The following is a 9,367-nucleotide window of genomic DNA, read 5'->3' as shown; positions in this document are numbered from 1 at the left end:
TTTCGCCCCAGGTTATGCAACTGACTCTAAGTCTGGTCCCGAAGCTGAGGGTGGGATCCACAAAACTTCCTCTTAGAAGAGCCTCTGCCTAGTTTTGTAAAAGCACGTCCCTGTCTGAATTCCCAGCAGAGGGAAAACCTCACCAGCGGTGGACACGGCCCCTCCCCGTCGGCTCCCTCCGGGTTTTTGTGCACCAAGGAAGCCAAACCCTGAGGACGGGCTGGAGCCTTCCGAGCTTTCCTTGCAAGCTCTCCGACAGTCAGGCACTGGGCTCACTCCAAGAGGCCTTGTCATCAGATGACATTTTTATTCATTAGTGAGCAAACAACGTCAAACCACCTCCTTGGCTGGTTTCCTTTGCCCAGAGCCCAGAGCTGAGGCCAACGGCCGGCAGCCACGCCCACCTTCCAGAGCCCTGTGCCCGCTCATCCAGCTCCTAACCAGGGTCACTTCCTTCCAGAGCCCTGTGCCCGCTCATCCAGCTCCTAACCAGGGTCACTTCCTTCCAGAGCCCTGTGCCCGCTCATCCAGCTCCTAACCAGGGTCACTTCCTTCCAGAGCCCTGTGCCCGCTCATCCAGCTCCTAACCAGGGTCACTTCCTTCCAGAGCCCTGTGCCTGCTCATCCAGCTCCTAACCAGGGTCACTTCCTTCCAGAGCCCTGTGCCCGCTCATCCAGCTCCTAACCAGGGTCACTTCCTTCCAGAGCCCTGTGCCCGCTCATCCAGCTCCTAACCAGGGTCACTTCCTTCCAGAGCCCTGTGCCCGCTCATCCAGCTCCTAACCAGGGTCACTTCCTTCCAGAGCCCTGTGCCCGCTCATCCAGCTCCTAACCAGGGTCACTTCCTTCCAGAGCCCTGTGCCCGCTCATCCCAGCTCCTAACCAGGGTCACTTCCTTCCAGAGCCCTGTGCCCGCTCATCCCAGCTCCTAACCAGGGTCACTTCCTTCCAGAACCCTGTGCCCGCTCATCCAGCTCCTAACCAGGGTCACTTCCTTCTCAGGGATTATAGACAGTTTCCCGAAACAGTGGTTCAAAGCAGTTTGCCAAGCATCAGTTTTAATGAGCTAAGAGTGGGATAATACCCTGGATTTTTGCAAGCTGCAGCTTCTGTTCAATTTAATTACCACCCTCTGCGAATTGAGCATCAACCGGAGCTTCAGACAAAGGGGGGTTTCTTCGCTCTCCCAGAACTCTGCATGGTAGGATGTGCCCACAGACCAGGATATGCTCACGTAGGCAGCATCCATCAAAACCGATATAACCATGGTGACGCTGTCAAACTAAGGGATCTAACCGTGATACCTGGCAAGTCACAAAATGCTCGTGAATGCGAATGCTTTGTCGCTGCCGGGATTGCTGTGTGGAGTGGGCAGGGATGTCACCGCACAGGACAGCTCACGCCTCCTTCACTCTGCCATCTGGTCGCACTGCATTGGCAAGAGGTGTCAGCGGGGAGAGTGTTGTGGTTTTTTTTAATTGATTTTAAAGAGAGAGAGAAGCATTGATCTATTGTTCCATTTATTTATGCATTCATTAGTTGATTCTTGTATGTGCTGTGACTGGGGATTGAACCCATAACCTTGGTGTGTTGGGATGATGCTGTAACCAATTGGGCTACCCAACCAGGGCCCAGGTGAGTGTCTTTAAGTTCTTCTCTCCATCAAGCCCTGCGATCCAGCTCAGCAAGTGTTCAAGGGCCGGCAGGTGCTGTAGGTTTAGAGGCCCGAAGACATACCCTGCCTTCCAGCAGCTCACAAACTCCTAACTACAATCCCAAAGCTGTGATGACAGAGGTATAAGGCTTCACTGCAGGCAGAGGAAAAGGGAGTGGAGGAGGTGGAATTTACAGTCTCGAATAAGACGTAGAGTTCCCCAAAGCAGAGCGGGGGCTAGAGGTCTGAGTGCTGAAGGGCATGCCCCAAGCAAAGCCAGGAGGCAAGGGGTCAAGGGCCTGGCCAGGGAAGGTGTGGCCAGTGGCCTGGTTTGGCCTGCCGTGTGCCGTGGGCTCAGGGACAAGACTTGGGAGTGGCTCCAAAGTCCAGCTAAGAAGTTTAGGGTGTGACGGGAAACCACTGAGGGCTTCTCAGAAAAGAGGGGTACGGTCAGATCTGATGCAGGAAGGTAACTGGAAAAGGGAACGAAGGCAACGCCATCAGCATGGAAGAAAAGGGCTTCCCTCCATTAGGCGATTGTTTTGCTAGGACTGTGTAAGTCCAGCAGCAAGGTACCAACCACAGGGGTATGTGAATGTTCCAGTTCAACCAAGGTGAGCGCGAACAATTCTCCGTTCACTAGGCCAACTTTCCACCTTCACTCTTGACCTGCGCTCCATACAGAGCGTCCCCACCTCACAGTTTCAGTGAAATGACGTTCCCACTAACTTCCACACTAGTATCTCCAAAGAGCACTGATCAGGCGCAGGGATGAAACCTGAGAGAGGCTTACTTGCCCTTTCCCACCGCTGATGGGGCCTTGGGGTGCTTCGCCTAGAGCAGCAGCAGCTCAAGGAGTCCCCCACATCCATTCGATTCATACGAGGGGAAGTGATTTTCTTTCCCAAACCCAGAGATGATTTATGTCGCTTCACATCGACTCCAAGCAGCAAGATACCTGGCTTAAAACATGACTCCCCGCAATGAGCAAGAATTACGAGTTGTCCTTATGAAAGGCCCACTGTCCTGCCTACTTACATTTACGAACTTTGAGCACAGTGCATTCAAGTTAGATTTATGGTGCCACATTAGTAAGATGTTAAAAATAAAATCGCCAGGGCACACGACGCATTCTGCGACCCGTGAATGCTTCTCAAAACCGCATCTCGGCAGACGCCAAGGATGATTCCCCGACAAAAACAAGACCCCTACTCGAGGCAACTTTCTGCACAGCCAGCATTGTGCGGGGGGAGGCACGGGGGGGGGGGGGGGGCGAGCTGGCTAATTCACGCTTGTCACATACCACCGTCAAGTGTATTATTATTTTGGTTGTTATTGATCCTCACCTGGGGATATATTTTCCATTGATTTTTAGAGAGTGGGAGAAAGGAAGTGGGGGGGAGAGAGAGAGAGAAACATCGATGTGAGAGAGAGATTACCAGGGCCAAGGCTCAAACCTGCAACCCAGGTGTATACCCTTGATGGGGAACTGAAATTGTAGACCCTTCGGTGCGCAGGCCGATGCTCCAACCACTGTGCCGCAATGGCCAGGGCATCGAGTGTATTGTCATATCCCGATAACCCTCATAATGTATTGCTATAGACTAGGTTCACAAGTTCTGAAACAAATTGTGGGCTGCACAAGAGTCATTCATAATTTTGTTAAATTCATAAGATTCGTGCTGAGAAGGGTGCATTTTCTCACTGACCACTGATCGTTTTTAAACTTTCAGGTAACACTTTAAGCCTTTAGGCCTTCGCTATGGCTGATGTTCAGAGACTTAAGTCAAGTCGCCGATGTCCGGAAACTAGAGCCAGTTTTACGAATGAACCCTGAGTTCTGTTACTTTAGTGAGTTTGACCAAATTAATATTAGGAATAAAAGCAAAGGCTGTGTCTCCCTTCTGTCGGGCCTTTGATCTTCAAAGTAAGAGGAGGCAGAGAATGGTGGTTCACACATAATAAACAAATCTCCAAATTATTAAAAAGGCATTTTATTATAAATACATTTTAGTTGTAGCAGTAAAATACATTTTGTGTTACCATGAATCTTTTAAAACAAAAGAACTTCACTGAGACAATAATCACAATGGAGGAACTGTAGACCCCCGAACTGAAAACTTGTCTAAGGAATTCCAAAACTAAGTTAAAAAAGAAGAGGGAAAAAATAGAAGAAGAAAGTAAAAACCCCAGAGAGTGGCTTTGGGTTATTTTACTCTTCAGGTAACGGAGCCTCTCACACGAGGCATCATTAACTTCAGAAAAAATTTTTGTTATAATTTTGCTGTAGATTATGATTAGATGTCTGTACAGCTGGTACTTCTAAGAGATGAAAACCGTCCTCCTCAGTGTTTAGTAATTCAGCCTCCCTCAGGGAGACTTGCCAAAATAAGACCCAGTATGAATTTGCTAAGTAATTGATCTTACAAAGTTAGCTGAACAGGTTAGGTAAGAACTGTATTCCTGAAGCATTAAAAAAAAACAAAAAAAACAATGTCACTAATAAAAGGACCCTTTAATAAAATGCAAAACAAAACCCATTACCTTTATGATTTAGAGAAGAGGTATTTCAATCACCATGTTTACCTAGGATACAAATACTACGTATAACCAGTACCTTCGTGGGTTTCCAAGAAATCAGGTCAGACGACTGGCACAGAAAGCTGATACAGTACAATGTCATATACATGGATTTATAGGAAGCAGGCACGGTCTGGATGCATGAAAATCCAAGACCCTTCCTCTGAGTGGGAGGGGGGCTGAGAAACATTCTCAGGTGTGACCGACAGGTTAGGGCTTCAACCGGATGAAGGAGCCCTCGACCTACTGAAAGATAAGAGGTTTTCGCATACAAGGCATCGTGCAAAGCGAAAGATAAATAAAACGAAGCTCCCTATGCGCTGGAAGCGGGTAAAGTAACCTGTGCTGAACGGTAAACAATCCCCACTGAAGGGCATCGAGCCTTCCGCGTAGGAAGGATCCTGCGTGAAGAACCGCGAAGCTCTGCATTCTGCGATGCTTATCATGTGGACTTCTATGTCTAAGTCCTTCTACAGCCTATTACCTTAAAAATGTTTCCTTTCTAGTATCTGAATAAATTCAAAGCCAAACTAAGAACCAGAGGCAGAGCCCAATACAGTCCAGAGGGGGATATTAACGACGACATTAATGCACAAATTTTAAAATATCCGAAGACCTGTCAGGTTTATTATCTCATAGACAGTTTCCTCTTCAAAAATAACTTGCCCATCCATGTGCACCTAGGGTTTCTGAATAACTCATGCTGTGTAGGTGGTAGATTCCCCTAGTCTGTTTTGCAAACATACATAGTTTTTTTTAAGGTAGCAAAGTAATCGGACAATTAACAGTTTTATGCCATATACATCACCGCAGCGCCCCCTAACACCTGCTGACGTGGCAGAGAATCCAAAATAACTCTGTTAACCTGAGAAGTACATAATTTGAAAAGAAATCCTTTGCCGTCGCCTTCCCTCCCAAATAATAAAAACTACAAATACATTATTTGGGGATTTTCTGTGTTTTCCATGTCACTGCCATCTTAGGACAGGGCATCCCGTGACATTCTGATGGCTTCCTTCCACAAGTCTCATTGCCACGTGTACGGATTATCAAGACTGACTCTATGTACATCAAACACACGCCGTTTCCAGACCAAAGCCCAGGCCACAAGGACCACAAATCCAAACTCACCCCAGAAATGAAAGAGCTCTGCACCCGCTTGAGGCAGAGCGGCTCAGACATCAGAGGGGGCGGGCAATGGGACGGGGGCAGGTGATCCAAAGGGCTCATGGCTCCTCAGGACTCTTTCTTCACTAATGTTCCACTCATAGCATCAGAATTACAAAAATGTCCCAAGAGCTCTGTTTTTATACTGAGTAAATCAATGCGTGGTTGGAAAGCCCTCCAGGCTTTCTCTAGACCAGTAGTTCTCAAAGCTGGACCCACAGCGTCAGCATCACCTGGGAACATGTTGGGAATGATCGGGCTCCAGCTGGGAATCGAGTCCAGCAATCTGTGTTTTAATAAGCCCTCCAGGTACTGCTGCTGCTGGATTAAGTTGGAGACCACCGATCCACCCTGCTTGACATTCTCAAAGCTTAAAACAGGATAGATTTTTAAACAGATACTTCTGTGTGACTTCTGCTGTGTGTGGAAACCTAAGTAATTTGCCACCCCTTTCCCTCACTTTCTCAAACATCAAGAACAGCATTAATGAAAAAATTTATTTCAAAAGAATCAAATATATTTTTTAAGTAATACTGATTTCTCCTCCTATACATAGTTCTAAGGCAGGCAGTCACATGCTCAAATGCAAAATAAAATGCAGAAGAGACCTCTTATATGAGGTGTAGAAATAGCTAAAAAGACTCCCCAAGAACATAATGAAAATTCCATAATATCGCTTAATGAACTGATAGAATTATATAAAACTTACTATGCTTTATGCTTAATATTTGTATCAAAATAAAATCTCTCTGTTGAACAAATTGCAAATAAAGTCTGGTCTAATACTCTGATTACTGAAACTATAGATATACGAATGTCTCTGGGTTTTCTTAACACTCCCATTTTAGAAGCTTTGGGCTACTATTGTATAACTGGGTTTAGGATTTAACCGCAGTTCACATTTTTAAGTCTAGATTCTTCTATTAGGTAACTCCCTTCAAAAAAACATTTAGAAACTCCTGTGGCTGTTTCCTTGAAGTTTATTCCAAAGTAGGTATTTTCAATCGTTTCAAAAATGTTAAATGTTACATTAAAAGTTTGTTTTCAATCTGTTTAATCTGAGAGTCTAGTTCAAAGCAATAACAATGCCATTTTCTGCATGTGTTTTATAAGCACGTTGAACGTTAGTAAAATTCACTTCTGTAACAATGATCTTGAAATTGATCATCAATTAAACAGGCATGAAAGTAGAAGTGTGAAGGTAGCAGCTTCACAGTAAAATCTCAGCAAATATCCAACCTCAAGTAGATGGAAATGCGAGAAGCCCGATATAAGGAGCAGGTTGAAGACTAACATGCCGCCGCCTCTCGGTATCTTTATGACATGTACCGGACATCACTGAAGGGATACTCGGAACACGCAATCACAGGGAAGCCATTATCCATTATTTCTAACTGCTAGGTAGTTGTGGGTCAGGTGGCAAAAAGGGGAGAGAAAAATCAGATCCATTAGAACATTTACTTGAGATTTAGGAAGACACACAGGGTGGGGTTAGAAATTAAGGTTTTCGTATGCTAAGGGGATGGTTAGTTAGCAAGGAATAATGTCTGGTAAATCATAAAAGACAAATTACTACCTTTCTGGAGCTAGAAGGGGAAAAAAAGGTAGCCTAAATAACATTTTAAGGCAGCAATTTGTACCTTTCAATATATTTCGTTTTAATCTTGTATTTTTTTATAGACTTTTTCTGGGATTCCCTTTTAAAACTACAACAGGAAAAAATGCTACCTAAGTATTACAGGTGTCTCTTTTTAAATGACTTTTTTCTTTTTTTCCAGTAAGTCTAATTTTCTTAATAATAGCTGAAATCTAAAACTTATCTTGAAATTGTTTTTCACCCCCTGGCTCTGAGGTGAGGTGGTGCTCTCTAGCCAAGGTATCTAGAGATACATTCTTATATGTTTATAGCTTTGCTCTTGAGATGTAGATACACAAAAAATATTAAACATGTAAAATCAGATAATACAATGTATTAATTATCTCAAAGTTAGAAAGTTTGGTTAGCTTTCTCAGCAATTTCAATGCCTCCATAAACAAGGAAGTTATTTTCACAAATTGGTCTTGGAGATTGCTATGTTTAATTAGGTAATGCTTATTCCGTGGGAATTCTGCTTATTTTACTTTTTCTGCAACTCTTTGCACTGAAAAGGCCAATTGATGTTTATACCAAACCTGAACTTATTCTGGACTCTCCGATGAAAACCCCCCACAAAGCAGTTTGTTATTTCATACATACAAAACGACCTAGATAGAGAGCGTATCCGTCCGAGGAAAGAAAAATTAAGGTCATGTTAGTTTAAATGGTCAATAATTAACTACCAATGAATAGAAAACAAAGTTCTGCTGTAACAATTTGGCCAAGCACACACCACAATGGCAACCAAAGCCCCCTTTAAAGCACACCAGAAAATACCCACCTTCCACTGAAGGAGGCTCTTCAAGTCTTAACAAAAATATTAATTTTTAGATCAGGAAAAAATCTTAGCATGACTACTTTATAAATCCTATCACCCAACAGAATTTCTTTAAGGTAAAAAAAAAGAGAGAGAGAGAGAGAAAATCTTAGAGGAGCGCTGAAATTAAAAAGTGAAACGAATAAAAAACAGTTCTGGCAAGAAAAAGGAAACTTCCGAGTGACACAAAGAACCAGGGGTTAGAAAGACACATAAACAAAGAGCCTCACTTAGAAGAAAAACGATCTAGAAGAAAAGGAAGTTGGTGATACTTGGTACTATCCAAGAGCTAACAAAAAAAGGTTCCACCTGAAGCTAGTCTATAAAATAAGTTGTTTAAAAGTCTGATTTGTGGGCACTTGCTAATGTTTCCCACGTAACGCCGAGCAGCAGGGCTGGTGCTCAGAGCCACGCTCATTTCCGCAGTCGCTGCTACGACTCCCGCAGTCAGACTTGCGCGAACCCATTCACGAGGTGGCGCTTCAGCAACAGGTTTAGGGACTGGCTGGAGGGAGGGCAGCGAGTGTGACAGAGAGGGAGCTGGCCGGAGGCGGAAACAGCAGAGCAGACTCTCGAAGGGGCTCGCAGGGCAACACCATCCGGCTGCTCGAGGCTGCAGAAGCCGTAAGGAAATGGGCACTCGGACACTTAGGGCAGGTGGGGGACTAGAAAGTAGCTATTGTTTTTAGTTTCTTTAGAAATAACCACTTAGAAGAGGGATGTCACACTGTAACAGGTCCCTCATGCGATGCTCCCATCATCAATACATTTATATAAGGTGGTAGGGTGTGCACATGGCCTCTTTAAGCAAATATAAATATAAATAATTTAAAAACGGATACTTTTTAAAGGTTCAAGTATGGAAAACAGAAAATGAGGCGAGTACGTCATGACGAGGGGTTAACCCTGACATGACAGTTGTCTTCATATCACCCACATGCTTCTGAACATTTATCTGGCCTGTTACAGTCTGTAGATTTGTGGGGGAGGGGGAGAATCATCATCGACCAGAAAATGATTTTTCATGGACATCCTCCCATCAGGGAGACCTGGTTTTCCTCTGGGCTATGTCTTCGGTTCTGTCACACAGTTGGAAATGCAGAGCTACATGGGGAAATTTTTTCTTCTTTCCTGGTGACTAAGGTACACTGAGTGGCAGCTGGCGTAGCTAAGCGTGGGGATCTGACTCGCACGGAGAAGGTGTGGTGCTTGCTGTGCCTCGCCGGCTCTGCTTTCAGCTCTGATTTCTACTAACCATTCGCACCCTGCAGCCTGCAGGTCCTGTACCGCCGCCACGGACAGATGGACAGATGGACAGAAGGACAGCTCAGCGGGCGGTGCCCTTCACCTGCCCTGAAGCTTGGTAGCCTTCGGCTAAAGGCACGCTCTTCTCCTAAGCCATCTGAGGGGTGCAGGGGTGCAGGTGGCCAACATCAAGCAAGCCCCAGCCATGCGAGAGATGCGAGTTTCCTTTGCCCTTGCCACTCTCCAGCCCCGTGAAAAGCCTACGGCG

Source organism: Miniopterus natalensis, chromosome 17 (assembly GCF_054644295.1).
Source record: "Miniopterus natalensis isolate mMinNat1 chromosome 17, mMinNat1.hap1, whole genome shotgun sequence".
In the NCBI taxonomy this organism is placed as follows: Eukaryota; Metazoa; Chordata; class Mammalia; order Chiroptera; family Miniopteridae; genus Miniopterus; species Miniopterus natalensis.
Note: the sequence above shows the minus strand (reverse complement) of the source record.